This window comes from Elephas maximus, chromosome 4 (genome assembly GCF_024166365.1).
Source record: "Elephas maximus indicus isolate mEleMax1 chromosome 4, mEleMax1 primary haplotype, whole genome shotgun sequence".
Classification (NCBI taxonomy): Eukaryota; Metazoa; Chordata; class Mammalia; order Proboscidea; family Elephantidae; genus Elephas; species Elephas maximus.
In genome coordinates this window covers 174,248,667-174,266,957 of record NC_064822.1, presented here as the reverse complement: position 1 = coordinate 174,266,957, position 18,291 = coordinate 174,248,667, and positions in this window count along the sequence as shown.

Sequence of the window (18,291 nt, the reverse complement as noted above, 5' to 3'; positions counted from 1 at the left end):
TCGATACAGATGGGCTCAAACATAACAATAATTGTGGGGATGGTGCAGGACTGGGCAGTGTTTTGTTCTGTTATGCATTGGATTATTATGAATTGTAACAAACTTGGTGGCACCTAACAACAACAACAACACCATCTGTGTCTCTGAAAAAGGAACAAGCTGATGAGTAAGATCTAAGAGTTGTCCAGCTACGGTAACAAGGCTGAATGATTCCTAAGATCTATTGGTGATATTTTTAAGATGCAATAAAATTCATCTATTATAAAGAAAAAAAAAAAGGTAAAGCTCAGCTGATCTTTGGGCATGGTCCTCTTTCCATGCTGGCTTCTACTGAGGCACCCATGACCAAGGGAACCTGATCTATGCTACTTTCTGCAGTGACCCCCTACTGGGACCGAGCATTCTTTAGCATCAATAGGGTCTCTCTCTTTTTCCCTCTCTTTCTCTCTACCAGCTCATTTCCAGGCCTTTTGTAGAGACTTTGGAGATTGAGCTTGTCCTCTCTGTTGCAAACTGACCTAAATCAATATCTGTCCTCCATGTCTGGTTCTTTGGTAAGTATCAGTAGCCCCTCAGGATGAGAGGGACATATATGTCTTCTCTGCACAACCTCAGTACAGGTGGGCTCATACAATGAAAGCAACATGAATAATCATTTATTTTAGCTAATAACATTCCCCATGCGTCTGCCAGTTTGCCATACTGTGGGGGCTTGTGTGTTGCTGTGATGCTGGAAGCTATGCTACCGGTATTCAGATACCAGCAGCGTCACCCATGGCAGACAGGTTTCAGCCGAGCTTCAAGACTAAGACAGACTAGGAAGAAGGACTCAGCAGTCTACTTACTTCTGAAAAGAAGTAGCCAGTGAAAACCTTATGAATAGCAGCCAAACATTGTCTGATATAGTTTCAGAAGATGACACAACCTTGCTTGCTGAAAGTAAAGAGGACTTGAAGCACTTACTGATGAAGATCAAAGAGCACAGCCTTCAGTGTGGATTATACCTCAACATAAAAGAAAGCAAAAATCCTCACAACTGGACCAATAAGCAACATCATGATAAATGGAGAAAAGTTTGAGATTGTCAAGGGTTTCATTTTACTTGGATCCACAATCAACAGACATGGAAGCAGCAGTCGAGAACTCAAAAGACTCATCGCATTGGGCAAATCAGCTACAAAAGACCTCTTTAAAGTGTTGAAAAACAAAGATGTCACCTTGAAGACTAAGGGGCACCTGACCCAAGCCATGGTGTTTTCAATAGCCTCATATGCATGTGAAAGCTGAACAATGAATAAGTAAGACTGAAGAAGAATTGACACCTTTGAATTGTGGTATTGGTGAAGAATATTGAATATATACCATGGACTGCCAAAAGAAGGAACAAATCTGTATTGGAAGAATACAACCAGAATCCTCCTTAGAAGCAAGGATGGTGAGACTACGTCTCACATACTTTGGAGATGTTATTCGGAGGGATCAGTCCCCGGTGAAGGACATCATGCTTGGTAAAGTAGAAAAAAAAAAAAAAAAAAGTAGAGGGTGGATGAAAAAGAGGAAAACCTTCAAGGAAATGGATTGACACAGTGGCTGCAAAAATGGGCTCAAGCTTAGCAACAATTGTGAGGATTGCACAGGACCGGGCAGTGTTTCATTCTGTTGTGCGTAGGGTTGATATGAGTCAGAACCGACTGATGGTACCTAACAACAACACCTTAAAATAACTCATTAAGGCATTTTCAATATCTGAGGCTTTACTTTTCTTACAATAAAAAGATTAAAATAAACTTAAAACATTAATTTTATCTGTTTCTTTCTACTTTTTTTCTTTAAACCTGCCTGTTGAAAGTCATTTATTATTAGCAAGCACATAAAGGCATACAACCAGTCACTGTAATCCCAGTGGAGTCCCTGCTCCCTGCCCTTTGAGAGTCTGACAAGCACCTTGCATGAAAGGTTCACTCAAAGGCAAAATGCAACAATATTCTGACACAGGACACTTTCAAAGCAGAGCTCTCCATTAAAAATATAATGCAAGTCAAATACAAGGAGCTCTGGTGACTCAACACTTCAGGGCTCGGCTGTTAATCAAAAGATTGGCAGTTTTAACCCACCGGCTCTGCAAGAGCTCTGCTCCTGTAAAGACGACAGCCTAGAAAACCCTATGGGGCAGTTCTACTCCGTTCCACTGGGTTGCTGTGAGTCAAAAATTGACTTGACGGCACCTAACAATGACAACAACAGTCATGTACATAATTTGAATTTTTCAATATCATACTGTCATCGATTAAGTTGTGTCCCCCCAAAATATCTGTCAACTTGGTTAGGCCATGATTCCCAGTATTGTGTGTTTGTGCCCTATTTTGTGATTTCCCTATGTGTTATAAATCATAATCTGTGCCTGTGGTTAAAGAGGAGAAGGGTGGGATGTAACACCCTTACTAAGGTCACATCCCTGATCCAATGTAAAGGGAGTTGCCCTGGGGTGTGGCCTGAACCACCTTTTATATTATAAAAGATAAAAGGAAAGAGAAGCAAGCAGAGAGTGGGGACCTCATACCACCAAGAAAGAAGCACCAGGAGCAGAGGGCATCCTTTGAGCCCAGAGTTCCTGCACCCAGAAGCTCCTAGTCCAGGGGAACACTGTTGACAAGTACCTTCCTCCAGAGCCAACAGAGAAAGCCTTCCCCTGGAGCTGACACCTTGAATTTGGACTTCTAGCCTACCAGGCAGTGAGAAAATAAATTTCTCTCTCTTAAAGCCATCCACTTGTGGTATTTCTGTTATGGCGGCATTAGGTGACTAAGACACATACCATACCAGTGGCCATCCAGTCAATTCTGACTCATGGAAACCCTATGTGTGTCAGGAAAGAATTGTGCTTCATAGGGTTTTCAATGGATAATTTCTTAGAAGTAGATTTCCAGACTCTTCTTCCGAGGTACCTCTGAATAGGCTTGAACATCCAATCTTTTGGTTAGCAGCTGAACACTTAACTGTTCGCACCACCCAGGGACACCAAATTTTTCAATAGACACATTTGAAGAAAAACAAAGTCAGATGAAATTAATTTTTTTAGCTTATTTTTAACTTGTTATTGTAAGAAAAATCAGACCACATATATTGAAAACCTCATGGGATAAATGTATACCCTAATGAATTATTATAAGGTAAGCATCTATGGCTCTCGTGGACTTGCTCTGATTTTCTTCAGAAATCAGAGCAAGTCCACAAGAGCCAAAATATGACCTTGAGTATATCCCACCTGAATTTAGAGACCATCTCAAGAATAGATTTGACGCATTGAACACTAGTGACCGAAGACCAGACGGGTTGTGGAATGACATCAAGGGCATCATCCATGAAGAAAGCAAGAGGTCGTTGAAAAGACAGGAAAGAAAGAAAAAACCAAGATGGATGTCAGAGGAGACTCTTAAAGTTGCTTTTGAGCATCGAGCAGCTAAAGCAAAAGGAAGAATTGATGAAGTAAAAGAACTGAACAGAAGATTTCAAAAGGCCTCTCCAGAAGAAAAAGTAAAGTATTACAATACATGTGCAAAGAGCTGGAGATGGGAAACCAAAAGGAATGAACACGCTTGGCATTTCTCAAGATGAAAGAACTGAAGAAAAAATTCAAGCCTCGAGTTGCACTAGTGAAGGATTCCATGCGGAAAATATTAAACGACACAGGAAGCATCAAAAGAAGGTGGAAGGAATACACAGAGTCATTATACCAAAAAGAATTAGTCGATGTTCAACCATTTCAAGAGGTGGCATATGATCAGGAACCAGTGGTACTGAAGGGAGAAGTCCAAGCTGCTCTGAAGGCATTGGTGAAAAACAAGGCTCCAGGAATTGATGGAATATCAACTGAGATGTTTCAACAAACAGATGCAGCACTGGAGGTACTCACTTGTCTATGCCAAGAAATGTGGAAGACAGCTTCCTGGCCAACTGACTGGAAGAGATCCGTATTTATGCCTATTCCCAAGAAAGGTGATCCGACTGAATGTGGAAATTATAGAACCATATCATTAAAACCACACACAAGCAAAATTTTGCTGAAGATCATTCAAAAACGGCTGCAGCAGTATACCGACAGGGAACTGCCAGAAATTCAGGCCGGTTTCAGAAGAGGACGTGGAACCAGGAATATCATTGCTGATGTCAGATGGATCCTAGCTGAAAGCAGAAGGATGTTTACCTGTGTTTTATTGACTACGCAAAGGCATTCAACTGTGTGGATCATAACAAACTAGGGATAACACTGCGAAGAATGGGAATTCCAGAACACTTAATTGTGCTCATGAGGAACCTTTACATAAATCAAGAGGCAGTTGTTCGGACAGAACAAGGGGATACTGATTGGTATAAAGTCAGGAAAGGTGTGCATCAGGGTTGTATTCTTTCACCATACCTATTTAATCTGTATGCTGAACAGATAATCCAAGAAGCTGGATTATATGAAGAAGAACGGGGCATCAGGATTGGAGGAAGACTCATTAACAACCTGCGTTATGCAGATGACATAACCTTGCTTGCTGAAAGTGAAGGGGACTTGAAGCACTTACTAATGACGATCGAAGACCACAGCCTTCAGTATGGATGACACTTCAACATAAAGAAAACAAAAATCCTCACAACTGGACCAATGAGCAACATCGTGATAAACGGAGAAAAGACTGAAGTTATCAAGGATTTCATTTCACTAGGATCTACAATCAACAGCCATGGAAGCAGCAGTCAAGAAGTCAAAAGACGTATTGCATTGGGTAAATCTGCTGCAAAGGGCCTCTTCCAAGTGTTGAAGAGCAAAGATGTCACCCTGAAGACTAAGGTGCGCCTGACCCAAGCCACGGTATTTTCAATCACATCATATGCATGTGAATATTGAATATACCATGGACTGCCAAAAGAACGAACAAACCTGTCTTGGAAGAAGTGTGGCCAGAATGCTCCTTAGAGGCAAGGATGGCGAGACTGCATCTTACATACTTTGGACATGTTGTCAGGAGGGATCAGTCCCTGGAGAAAGACATCATGCTTGGCAGAGTATAGGGTCAGTGGAAAAGAGGAAGACGCTCAACGAGGTGGATTGACACAGTGGCTGCAACAATGAGCTCGAGCATAACAACGATTGTAAGGATGGTTCAGGACCAGGCAGTGTTTTGTTCTGTTGTGCATAGGGTCGCTATGAGTCGGAACCGACTCGACGGCACCTAACAACAATAACAACAAGCACCTATGTAACTACTAGGTCTTTGGGAGTCACCTCAGTAGCCTCTTCACCTCTCCTGGCCCAATCTCAACCCAGTTCACACTCTACATGTTACCAGTCTCCTGATTTTTTTTTAATTATTATTATTATTAATGTTGTTGTTGTTAGCTGCCATCTGGTTGGTTCCGATTCATAGCAACCCTGTGTACAACAGAATGAAACACTGCCTGGTCCTGTGCCATCCTCAAAACGGTTGCTATGTTTCAGGCACATTGTTGCAGCCACTGTGTGAAGCCATCTCACTGAGGGTCTTCCTCTCTTTTGCTGACCCTCTGCTTTATCAAGCATAATGCACTTCTCCAGGGACTGACCCCTCCCGCTATCACGTACAAAGTACCTGAAATGAAATCTTGCCTTCCTTGCTTCTAAGGAGCATTCTGGCTATATTTCTTCCAAGACTGATTTGTTCATTCTTCTGGCAGTCCATGGTATATTCAATATTCTTTGCCAACACCATAATTCAAATGCATCAATTCTTCCTTGGTCTTCCTTATTCATTGTTCAGCTTTCACAGGCATATGAGGTGATTAAAAATACCATGGCTTGGGGCAGGCGTACCTTATTCCTCAAAGTTACAAAGTCTATTATTACTAATAGGCTTTATTTTTTAAAAGAATTTTAAATTTACAGAAATACTGAGCAGATAGTACAGACAGTTCCTATATGCCTTCACCACCCTCTCCCCCCCCACAGTTTCCCCTATTGGTAGCATCTTAAATTAGTATGACACGTTTGTTACAATTAATGAACCATATTATTACCAGTGACCATTGAAACATTACTGATTGATACATTATTACTAAAGTTCATATTTTATTCAGATTTCCTCAGTTTTTCCGTAATTTTTTTTCTTTCCATGATTCTATCCAAAAACCAAACCAAACCCATTGCCATCGAGTCAATTCTGACCCACAGTGACCCTATAGGAGAGAGTAGAACTGCCCCATAGGGTTTCCAAGGCTGTAATCTTTAGGGAAGCAGACTGCCACATCTTTCTCCCACAAAGCGGCTGGTGGGTTCAAACCACCAACCCTTTGGTTAGCAGCCAAGCACTTTAACTACTGAGCTATCAGGGCTCCTTTTCATACACTCTAAACCCACTGCCATCAAGTTGATTCCAACTGATAAATGACCCTATAGGACAAAGTAGAACTGCCCCATAGAGTTTCCAATGCTGTAAATTTTTACGGAAGGAGACTGCCACATCTTTCTCCTGTGGAGTGGCTGATGGCTTCGAATAACCAACCTTTCGGTTAGTAGTTGAGCGCTTTAACCACTGTGCCACCAGGGCTCCTTACATACAATAAATATGTGTTTGTTATACATAAAAGGTCCTGTAGGAAAAGCTGATCCAGCTGAATCAGTTTCATACTCTCAGAAGCTCTCTTCCCAGTTGGGAGTTGACACTAATTCATGGCAACCCCATTTGTGTCTGAGTAGAACTGTGCTCCACAGGGTTTTCGATCACTGATTCTTCAGAAATAGATCGCCAGGTCTCTCTTCTGGCACACTTCTGGGTGGACTCGAACCTCCAACCTTTCAGTTAGCAGCCTAGTACATTAACTGTTTGTACCACCCAGGACTCTTCCTTCCCTCTCTGTTGTTGTTGTGTGCCGTTGAGTCAATTTTAACTTATAGTGACCCCATGTGATGGAGTAGAATTGCCCCACATGATTTTCTAGGCTGTAATCTTTTTGGGAGCAGATTGCCAGGTCTTTACTCCTGTGGACCCCTGGTGGGTTTGAACCACTGATCTTTTAGTTAGCAGTTGAGCACTTAACCATTGCGCCACCAGGGCTCCTTCCCTTCCCTCTCTACCCTCCCATTTTTTTTCTCCTGAACTGTTGGATTTTATTGCAGCAAGGAACTGTAAACTTTTTCTCTCTCTTTTTTTTTCCCCCCAATCTTGCTAATAGTAAAGCTCTTGAGGAAAAAAAAAAAGGAAAAGACTTTTCTGGTGAGTTTGTTATCCATTGGGTGGGAATCGCAAGGGGTAAGAATATGTACAGAAAAGATTATTTTAAAACAATGTATTAAAGTTATAAAAATTTAAAACTGAGTTTTCCTTAAGCCTTTAAGTTCAACATATAAATCTCATTATCCTATTAATAAGTCTAGTACATTTTTAATAATCACAGTCAAGAGGGCTTTGATTAATATTCTCAAATTGAACAAACTAAACTCCCTTCAATAGCCAGTTTGGTTCACAAGCTTCTCTTAACCACTACGCCACCAGGGTTTCCGTTTACAAGCTTAGTTTAATTAAATTTCCCTTAAACATTTTAAGCTGCATTCATAAATTTAACATATTCAATTTTCTGTTTTTAAGTACATTAATCACCTACCCTGACAAGCAAAATATTCTCAAGTACTTACAGGCTAAATTAAATTTATAAATATTAATTTCTTAAACACTCCAATACTATACTGTTCACACATCGTACAATCCTCTTACATCCTTCAGCAATAAATCGGGAATCTAAAGTCAATTACTCTGTTACGCATTTCAAGTTGGAATCAGAAGGCTAATCTCCAGCTAGTCTCATAGACTCAATTATTTGAAACATTATAACTACTGTAAGTCCCTAATATACAGATTATTCCTCAATTCAATAGAAAAGGGTTAAGGCTGTCGGTTTGGTTTCTTGATTTTTCTACATTTAATTCAACATTCTCCCAAGGCTAAAAATACAGGTACACACTACAACTCAGGGAATAGTTATATCATCTCAGAATGAGTTGATGTTCCTATTCCAAGCAAGTCAGGCTGATTTCTTGCCAGATATTTTTGGCCTAAGGCAGGATCTAAATTCCAGGGTGATTTTTCCAGCACCAAAAAAGGATGCATTCAACTTTTAAAAAGATATTAGTCACTTACTCCAGCTGGGGACTTGAAGTCAAAAGCTTTCCAGTGGAAGTGGTTGGTTTTGCAAATGCTCAGTCTGGGATGAAGTTACGCCATTATTTAATTTTTTGCCCCGGTTTGAGTCTGCAACCCTCCCCTTGCCCCATGTTGCTTCACCACGTTAATTGTATTCAACTGATGATTTTACGGCCTCATTGACTTGGGCATTATTTTCCAATTTTCATCTTTGCTATGTGTACTGTATTAAGGTTTTACTGATGGTTATGAGTATGCATCCAGAATCAGTGTGAGGCTGCATTCGCTTTTAAGCAGCAATGGGGAAGAAGCCAGTCTTCAAAGGGAAGACGGTGGCCATTTGTGTAATGGGAGAAGAAAGGAGCTGGCTGCTGGCTGGGCACTGAGAACAGGTGCGTGGGAGGAGAGGCATAACAGTAACAGTGGTCGAAGGCATGGAACGCCGGTGCCATAACTCCTCAACTCCCCAATTCCAATTGGCTATAACCTCAATTTGCTATAATGTCCACCTACCCTCTCCTCCCAGAGAGGAAGGACAGGAGGGGTAGGTTCTCATCTCACTGCTCCATGGAATGATTTACTTCCAACACTCTGATATTCAAAAAGAGGCATAAATAAGGTATGGCAGCTAGGGCACATGCCCTGGGTGCTGCTTGAGGAGGGGCGCTAATGAGCAGTTTCTAGTGGCCATCCCAGTTTCCCTCACCAGCTGTGAGAGATCATTCATCAATTTGAAACTAACTGCCTTGGCGCCATTTTTCATAGATAAGCCACTGCAGAGGGAATGTAGATTTTGCTCTCTAGTGCTGTCTTAGTAGGCAGCCCCGAGAGCCGCTGATAACCATTGATGACACTTTTCTACCAGTAAATTCGTTTCTCAAATTTGGCCTCGGCTGGCCTGCTTAATCTGATTGCCTATGCCTCTAGACTCTTTTCTACTGCTACCTACTTTGCTCTCTGCACTCCTCAGGGGCCTTTTTTCAGTTCCTGTTATTCTCAATGTAAGGCCTTTACCCTTGGTGGTTCTCCTGTCTTGACAGGTCTCTGTGCTGTCTCCCTCCCACATCATTATCCTTCAGGCCTTAGTATCAGTTCCACTTTGGGTTAATGCTTCTTTTATAAGCTCCTGGATTTCCTCTTGGGTAGGACAACACATCCCAGTTGTGTTTCAGTGTTTTCTTCCCCACAGGGCCCCACCAAGGCAAGGGCTGTGTTTGCTATTAAATTCCCAACACCTAGCACAGGTGTGGAGCCTTGGTGGTGCAGTGGTTAAGAGCTAGGCTACTAACCAGAAGGTCAGCAGTTTGAATCCACCAGCTGTTCCCTGGAAACCCTATGGGGCAGTTCTACTCTATCCTACAGGCTATGAGTCAAAAGTGAGGCAATGACAATGGGTTTGGTTTGGTTTTGGTTTGAGCACAGGTATGGAGTCCCCGGGTTGTGCAAATGGTGAAAGTGTTTGGCCCAAACCCAAAAAACTCCATTGCTGTCGAGTCAATTCCAACTCATAGCAGCCCTATAGGGCAGGGTAGAACTGTCCCATGCAGTTTCCAAGGAGCACCTGGCAGATTTGAACTGCCGACCTCTTGGTTAGCAGCCATAGCACTTAACCACTTCACCACCAGGGCTTCCTGTGTTTGGCTACTAACTAAAAACTTAGCAGTTCAACTCCACCCAGAGGTGCCTCAGAAGAAAGGCCTGGCAATCTACATCTGAAAATCCAGCCACTGAAAACTATGGAGCACAGTTCTTTGACACACATGGGGTCGCCGTGAGTGGAACTGACTCCGGAAACTGGTAGCACAGGTACAGCACATAATTGTGCCTCAGGAACTATAATATGGAACCGAAATGACATTGGAGCTCTAATCTCTACAATTAAAGAAGAAATGATGTCTTGAAGGTTAGCATTTGAGAAAAAACAGGTTTAATGAGGAGTTAAATGAAAATTTTTGAAGACTTCAAAACGGGCATATATAGACTTTTTATTGAAGTATAAAACTCGGTAAAATGCCCAAATCTCATTAAGTTGATTTGCAGAAAACATTTTTTCTTCTACACCTGGCTTTTTGGACTGAGATTTATATCAACTAAGTAAGAACGAGAAGGAGCTTACCTGAGGTGGAAATAAGTTGTGAAGACTAAAGGCCTAGAGGAATTGTGGGAGCAAGAAGGGGGTTGGTGGGAATTGAATGCAGAGTGCCAGCTGGATCGGAATCCCCTTGAGCGTTAGGAAGGGAAAGTGAGTTACAGGCTATTCTACAACAGCAGGTATTTCTGATATGCAAATTAACTTACCTGTGATTGTTAGGAATGATGTCAGCATAAGGAAAAAGCTGTGTTGGTTCACACACAATTTCATTCACTATGTTGTTTTGTTCTGCTAAGCAACAACAGCTGGATGGCTAGATGCACACAGCTGAATACAGTACAGAATTGCATAGACTACCAATGATTCATCGCAGGTTTTTTTCCTGTCTTGAGTCACCCGTGTCCTCTGTCTTTAGAAAGGAGCCCTGGTGGCACGGTGGTTAAGCGCTCAGCTGCTAACCAGAAGGTCGGTGGTTCGAACCCTTGGTTGGAACCCACCAGCTGCTCCGCAGGAGAGAGATGTGGCAGTCCGCTCCGGTAGAGATTACAGCCTTGGAAACCAAATCCCAACTCCAGTGCTGTCGGTTCTACCCTGTGCCACAGGGTCACTATGAGTCAGGAATTCCAGTGAGTAATTACAGGGGAATCACTTGTACTTCTTGTACCAGCCACCAGGTGGCACTAGGCAACTTCTTTACTTTCCAGGAATTTTGGAAGTTCCTTGAGCAGCGAAAGCGCCCCGGTGGCGCAGTGGTTAAAGCACTCAGCTGCAACCATAAGGTCAGCGGTTCCAACCCTCCAGCTGGCCGCTGGAAAAAGATGTGGCATTCTGCTTCCGTAAAGATCTATAGCCTTGAAAACCCAAGGAAGCAGTTCTACTCTGTCTTTTAGGATTGCTGAGTCCTTGTCGACTCACTGGCAGTGGGTTTGGTTTTTGGGCTTATCCCTCTGTGGAAAAAAATAGTTTTGTGTATAATAAGCAAATTCATTTAACCTTCTTGATGGCTTATATATACATATATATCTGCTTTTTGGAGACTTTTTAATCCCTTGTAACTTTCTCGTTGCCTCATGAATTAATGAGTGGAATGAAATCTTTGGCATGTGTTCATTTTATATTCATGAAAGAGTCATAAGTTTGCCTTTAAAAAATTACCCTTAAACACATTTAAATTGAATCCCTCAAATTCCAGTGTGGGGCGAGGGCACTCAGCTAAGGGCTAACAGCCCAACATTAACACCAAATCAAGGCTGACTGGGCCTGATGCAGGCTGTCTACTCCCTCATTATTTACGGTTGATAGCACATGCCAAAAATCACCTCTACAAGATGGGGTCAAGAGAGGATACAGATTTTAATTTAGAGAATGACACACTTTTATCTGGGGTGCTCATGAAATCAAACAGATATTGATTTTTCTAACACGGTTGGCAGGTAAAAAATGTTTAACAGGGCTCTTCAGACATTTTTGAGCCCATAGCAGGGTTGTATTCGTAGGGTCCTAGAATTTTAAAATTGTATAGGAAACTTGGAGCCCTGGTGGTATAGTGGTTATGAGCTACGGCTGCTAACCAAAAGCTCGGCAGTTCGACTCCACCAGCGGCTCCTTGGAAACCCTATGGGGCAGTTCTATCCACTCTATCCTATGGAGCCACTATGAGTTCGAATTCACTAGACAGCAATGGGTTTTTATAGGGAACTTAGAAGTCCTCCAGTTCAACCTCCTCATTTTATTAGATGAAGTAAGCAGGCCAAGAAAGCCTAGATGACTTGTTCAAGATCATCACTAATTAATGGAGAGCTCAGATATAACTCAAACTCTTTCTCTTAGTCTCATGCTCTTTCTACCACTACCATGATGTTGGAGCCAACCAGAATTTCACAAGAGATTCCTGACAGTACTCCATTTCTTATTTCTTCCCTCCTTCATACGTAAATGTTCACTCTGAAAAAGAAGGGAAAAGGGTCAGTGAGGGATAGTATATAACAAGGAAAGAGCTTTGGATTCAGAAATAGTCTTGATTTTTCATCCTGGTTTTACTACTTATTTGTATTTCTGAGCTTTAGTTTATCAGCAAAGTGGGCGTAAATTATCATTGTTGTTGTTGTTGTTAGAGGCCATGGAGTCGGTTCCAACTCAGAGCAACCCGATGTACAACAGAATGAAACACTGCCCGGTCCTGCACCATCCTTACAATCACTAGTATTTTTGAGCCCATTGTGGCAGCCACAGTATTAATCCATCTCATTGAGGGTCTTTTTCTTTTTTACTGACCCTCTACTTTACCAAATATGATGTCCTTCTCCAGGGACTGGTCCCTCCTGATCATGTGTCCAAAGCAAGTGAGACAAAGTCTTGCCATCCTTGCTTCTAAGGAGCATTTTGGCTTGTACTTCTTCCAAGACAGATTTGTTCGTTCTTGTGTATTCATGGTATAGTCAGTATTCTTTGCCAACACCATAATTCGAAGGCATCAATTCTTCAGTCTTCCTTATTCGTTGTCCAGCTTTTGCGTGCATATGAGGTGATTGAAAATACCATGGCTTGGGTAAGGTGCACCTTAGTCCTCAAAGTAACATCTTTGCTTTTTAACACTTTAAAGAGGTCTTTTGCAGCAGATTTGCCCAATGCAATACATTGTTTGATTTCTTGACAGCAACTTCCACAGACGTTGATTGTGGATCCCAGTAAAATGAATTACGAAATAATAATAATTAAACTACCTCATAAGATTGTTTTGAGGATTAATAGTAACCTACGTAAAGTGCCTGGCACATGTGCAGGTTCTCAGTAAGTCGCAGCTGTAAGTATATGGCAACATTCCACCAAAACAAAGATAAAGTAATCATCCATATGCCAAAAAACCTTCAGTCTTTGAGGAATGCACAGTTGACAGTACTGAAACTTTTATAATAAACTAGTGCATTTATTTCTAAATGAAAGTTACATGCACATACCCACATACAGCTCTGTTTAAAAAAAAAGGGGCCTTTATTGAATGAACGATCCACAAACATAAGTCAATTCTACATGGATCAATAGTCTCTCTACCTCCCATGGTTTCATTTGGATTCTTGAAAGTAATTCTTAAGCTCAGACACAATGTGCTTACTTGCAAACTGCCTAAAATGAAACAGAAAACATTGTATTTTTAAAAGTACAATAAACCCTAAAGAATGAGGCAATTCAAGGGAGGGTACAGGTATGTCCCATACCCTCATCGATAAAAATCATTAATGTTTAATACTTTCTAGTAAACAAAGGGTTTTCCTATACAGTCATGCATTGCTTAACATCCAGAATACATTCTGTGAAATAGGATGTTAGGCAATTTGGACGTTGTGTGAACACCATGTTACAAGCAGGCAGCCCCGGATTAGGAACCCAGCTCTGCCCGCTCTTCCACCCACCTAAGGAGCAGGAGCAGCCCAGCCTGCAGCCCCAAGGCTGCCTGCCAGCCCAACAAAACCCAACAGCTGTATTCACTGGGTACAGGAGGCCCACGGATGTGCGACTGGGGGCCAGGTGGGGGCTGCGCTAGCAGTCAGATTGAGGCTTTGCACACCTCCAGGCACAGGGCAGGGCAGCGGGGGGAGGGGTGCACAGCAGCAGGGAGAAGTGGCTGTGGGGACCAGGCAGGGAGCAGCTGTGCAGGTGCCTGGTGCATGGCTGGCAGTGGCAGACCCTGGCTGCCCCACTCTGCTGGTGCAGCTGCTACAGCCACCTGGACCAGGAGCAAAGCAGCCTCAGCAGGTTTGCTGGGAGCGAACAGCTGCGTGGCTGCTGGGCCTGTGAATGGCCAGGAGGAGGGGAAGGAGATGAAGGAGGAAGCTCTTCTGGGATTGAGATGCACCCTGGAGCTCTCCAGCTCATTTACTCTGGGAGTCTGGGGTCTTTAAAACCATTAGGAGGAAATAATAAACAAAAGGAGAGCTGCTTTCCCTTAAAAAAAAAAAAAACCCTTATGGGGCCATGAATGCATATGCAGTCGGACATTGCCCAAATGGATGTTATACAGCACATGACTGCATATAATTTTAAATATTCTTCTATAAAACAAAGGCATCTGACTGTGTAGATAATAACAAAAATGGATAAGATTTCAAAGAATGGGAATTCCAAAACACTTAATCATGCTCATGAATGACCAAGAGGCGGTCATTCAAACAGAACAAGAGGATACTACATGGTTTAAAATCAGGAAAGGTGTGCAGCAGGCAGGGCCAGATTAAGGCATGTGAGGACCCTAAACACGGATAATCTGTGGTGCCTCCTCCTCTGCTTATTCACACATTCCAAAGGGATATATGAGTTATATATACACATTACACATGTGTGTGTCTCAGCTATCTATGATGTAATTTCTTTTTAAACGTGACTATAACATTTGCGATTGAAAGCAAAGGTGATGTATGCCATTTTAGTGGAATGAGATGAACTGTAGCTTTTGTCAATTTCATTTAGTTCCCTGCCAGTTCCCTTCCACTGCAGTGGTCACTCTTCCTGTGTCCCGTCTGCTTGGCATCTATAGGTCTTTGCTTTGGGCAAATGGTGCCTCTGTTTCTTGTTGCCCTCAGCACGTGTTTACCTTGCTTATTGGGTAGTCCATCCCTGGTATCAGGGTTGTATCCTTTCACTGTACTTATTCAACCTGTATGCTGGCAAATAATCTGAGAAGCTGGACTATATGAAGAAGAACATGGCAGCGGGATTGGAGGAAGACTCATTAACAACCTGTGATACGCTGAAGGCACAACTTTGCTTGCTGAAAGCAAGAGAACTTGAAGCACTTACTGACGAAGATCAGAGACTACAGCCTTCAGTATGGATTACACCTCAACATAAAGAAAACAAAAATCCTCACAAGTGGGCCAATAAGCAACATCATGATAAATGGAGAAAATATTTTAAAGTTGTCAAGGATTTCTTTTAACTCAGCGCCACAATCAATGTCCATGGAAGCAGCAGTCAAGAAATGAAACAATGTATTGCACTGGGCAAATTGCAAAAGACCTCTTCAAAGCAATAAAAAGCAAAGATGTCACTTTGAGGACATGACCCAAGCCATGGTATTTTCAATCACCTCATATACATGCAAAAGCTGAACAATGAATAAAGGAGACAAGAAGAAATGATGCCCTTGAATTACAGTGTTGGCAAAAAATATTGAAAATACCAAGGACTGCCAGAAGAACAAAAAAAACCTGTCTTAGAAGAACTACAGCCAAAATGGTGCTTAGAAGCAAGGATGGCTAGAGTTCATCTCACATACTTTGGACATGTTATCAGGAGGGACCAGTTCCTGGAAAAGGACATCATGCTTGGTAAAGTAGAGGGTCAGCAAAAAAGAGGAAGACCCTCAGTGAGAGGGACTGACACAGTGGCTGCAACAATGGGCCCAAACATAGCAATGACTGTGAGGATAGTGCAAGACCGGGCAGTGTCTCATTCCTATGAGTAGGAACCAACCCAACAGCACCCAACAGCAACAACAAAACATGGACTGCCAGAAGAATGAATAAACTTTGGAAGAAGTACAGCCAGAATGTTCCCTAGAAGGGAGGATGGTGAGACTTTGTCTCACATACTTTGTACATGTTATCAGGAGAGACCAGTCCTTGAAGGACATCATGCTTGATAAAGTAGGAACCAAAAACACCAAACCCATTGCTGTCGAGTCAATTCTGATTCATAATGACCCTACAGGGCAGAGTACAACTGCCCCATAGGGTTTCCAAGGGGTGGCTGTTGGATCTGAACTGCTAACTTTTTGGTTAGCAGCCAAGCTCTTAACCACTATGCCATCAGGGCTTGGTAAAGTAGAGGTCAACAAAAAAGAGGAAGACCCTCAATGAGATGGATTGACACACCGGCTGCAACAATAGGTTCAAATGCTGCAACAATTGTTAGGATGGTGTAGGACCAAGCAATGTTATTGTTCTGTTGCACACAGGGTCACTATGGGTCAGAACCGACTCAATGGCGCCCAACGACAACAGAAAGCAAAGAAAGGATGATATACCCTCCCCGTGGCAACAGGGGTAGGGAAGAGTGTTTAGACATATTGGCTTTTTAGATGACTTAATTTACTTTATTGCCATTTCCTTCTTCCTTTTAACCTTGCCACCCAAACTGGTGGCAAACAATATACATTCATTCATTCAACAAACATTTTAGTGTATAAACGTCAGGGTCTGGACTAGGTGTTGATGATGCAAAAAGATGAACTAGACAGAAACCTTGCCCTTAGGAAGTCAAACTTTAATGGAGTCAGAGACACTATATTACTGAGCACTGTCTTCCTACTAGGTACAACATGCTGAGGATACAGTAGAGAATACCAAAAAAAAAAAAAAAAAACCCAAATCCATGGCTGACAAGTCAGTTTCAACACATGGCTTCCCCATGTGCTACAGAGAAATAAGCTCCATAGGGTTTCCTTGGCCCTAATCTTTATGGAAACCCTGGTGGTGTAGTGATTAAGAGCTATGTCTGCTAACCAAAAAGGTCGGCAGTTCAAATCAACCAGGCACTCTTTGGAAACTCTATGGGGCGATTCTTCTCTGTCCTATAGGGTCGCTATGGGCCGGACTCAACAGCAATAGGTTTGGTTTTTCTTTTTTTTTAATCTTTACAGAGCCCTGGTGGTGTAGTAGAAACCCTGGTGGTGTAGTGACTAAGAGCTATGGCTGCAAACCAAAAGGTTGGCAGTTCAAATCCATCAGGAGCTCCTTGTAAACCCTATGGGGCAGTTATACCCTGTCCTATAGGGTTGCTATAAGTCCGAATTGACTCAACAGCAATGTATGTGGTGTGTGTGGTGGTGGTGGTGCAGTGGTTAAAAGCTTGGCTGCTAATCAAAAGATTGGCAGTTCAAATCCACCAGCTGCTCCTTGGAAGCCCTACGGGTCAGCTCTACTCTGTTCTATAACACTGGGTTTGATTTTTTGGTTTGGTTTGGAATCTTTACAGAAGCTGATCGTCAGGCCTTTCTTTCAAGGCACCACTGGGTGGGTTTGAACTGGCATCCTTTTGGTTCGTGGCCAACCTCAAAACGTTTGGGCCACCCAAGAGCCTTAGGTACTACAGTAAAACCAAACACCAAACCCCTTGCAGTTGAGTTGATTCCAACTCATAGCAACACTACAGGACAGAGTAGAACTGCCCCACAGTGTTTCCAAGGATCTGAACCAGCCCAGTGCTGTCGAGTCAATTCTGACTCATAGTGACCCTATACGACAGGGCAGAACTGCCCCATAGAGTTTCCAAGGAGCACCTGGTGGATTCGAACTGCCGGCCCTTTGGTTACCAGCCATAGCACTTAAACACTACACCACACTAGGTTTAGGTTTTACAGTGTATTAAGTGATGTATCAGACACATGTGTGGAGGGCTGAGGGGGAGGCCCTAAACCCACCCTGGGAGTCAGAAATAATTTCACAAATTAGGTAACACTTCATCTGAGTCTAAAGGGATGTGTAGAAATACACTAGGTAGCTCAAAGTTGGTTATAGTAAGCAGCAGGTTCCAAAGGATATTTTTATAGAGACAAAAAGAATAGCAACCTCACAAGTTAGGAGTCACAGATTGCAGGCTTCAGGAGGGCTGTGGTTTTTGTCTCTTTTACGGAGCACAGTTCTACTGACACACGTGGGGTCACCATGAGCAGGAATCCAATCAATGGCAAGCGATTTGGGTTTTTCTGGTATTCTCTCTTGTACCCCCCGCCCCCTGAGCCTTGAAAATGTCTGGCACATAACAGGCTCTCAGTAAGTAATTGTTGAATGAATACAAGGCCATCATGTGTTCAAGAAATGACATGGCCCACAGTCCATTATCTCTACAAAGGCAGGCAAGGGCCGCATCAGGAACAGGTAAATCGACACATCACTGTCGGAGTCCAAGCGTACCGCGCCACAGACGCACAGAATGGTAGGAGCGCCAGTTATAGACACGCCAAAGCAGGGCTCTCCGACCAAAGCTGGACCGAAGCACATGGTTTGGGCTGGAAGTCTAAGTGGAGCCTCCCAAACTCCTGCT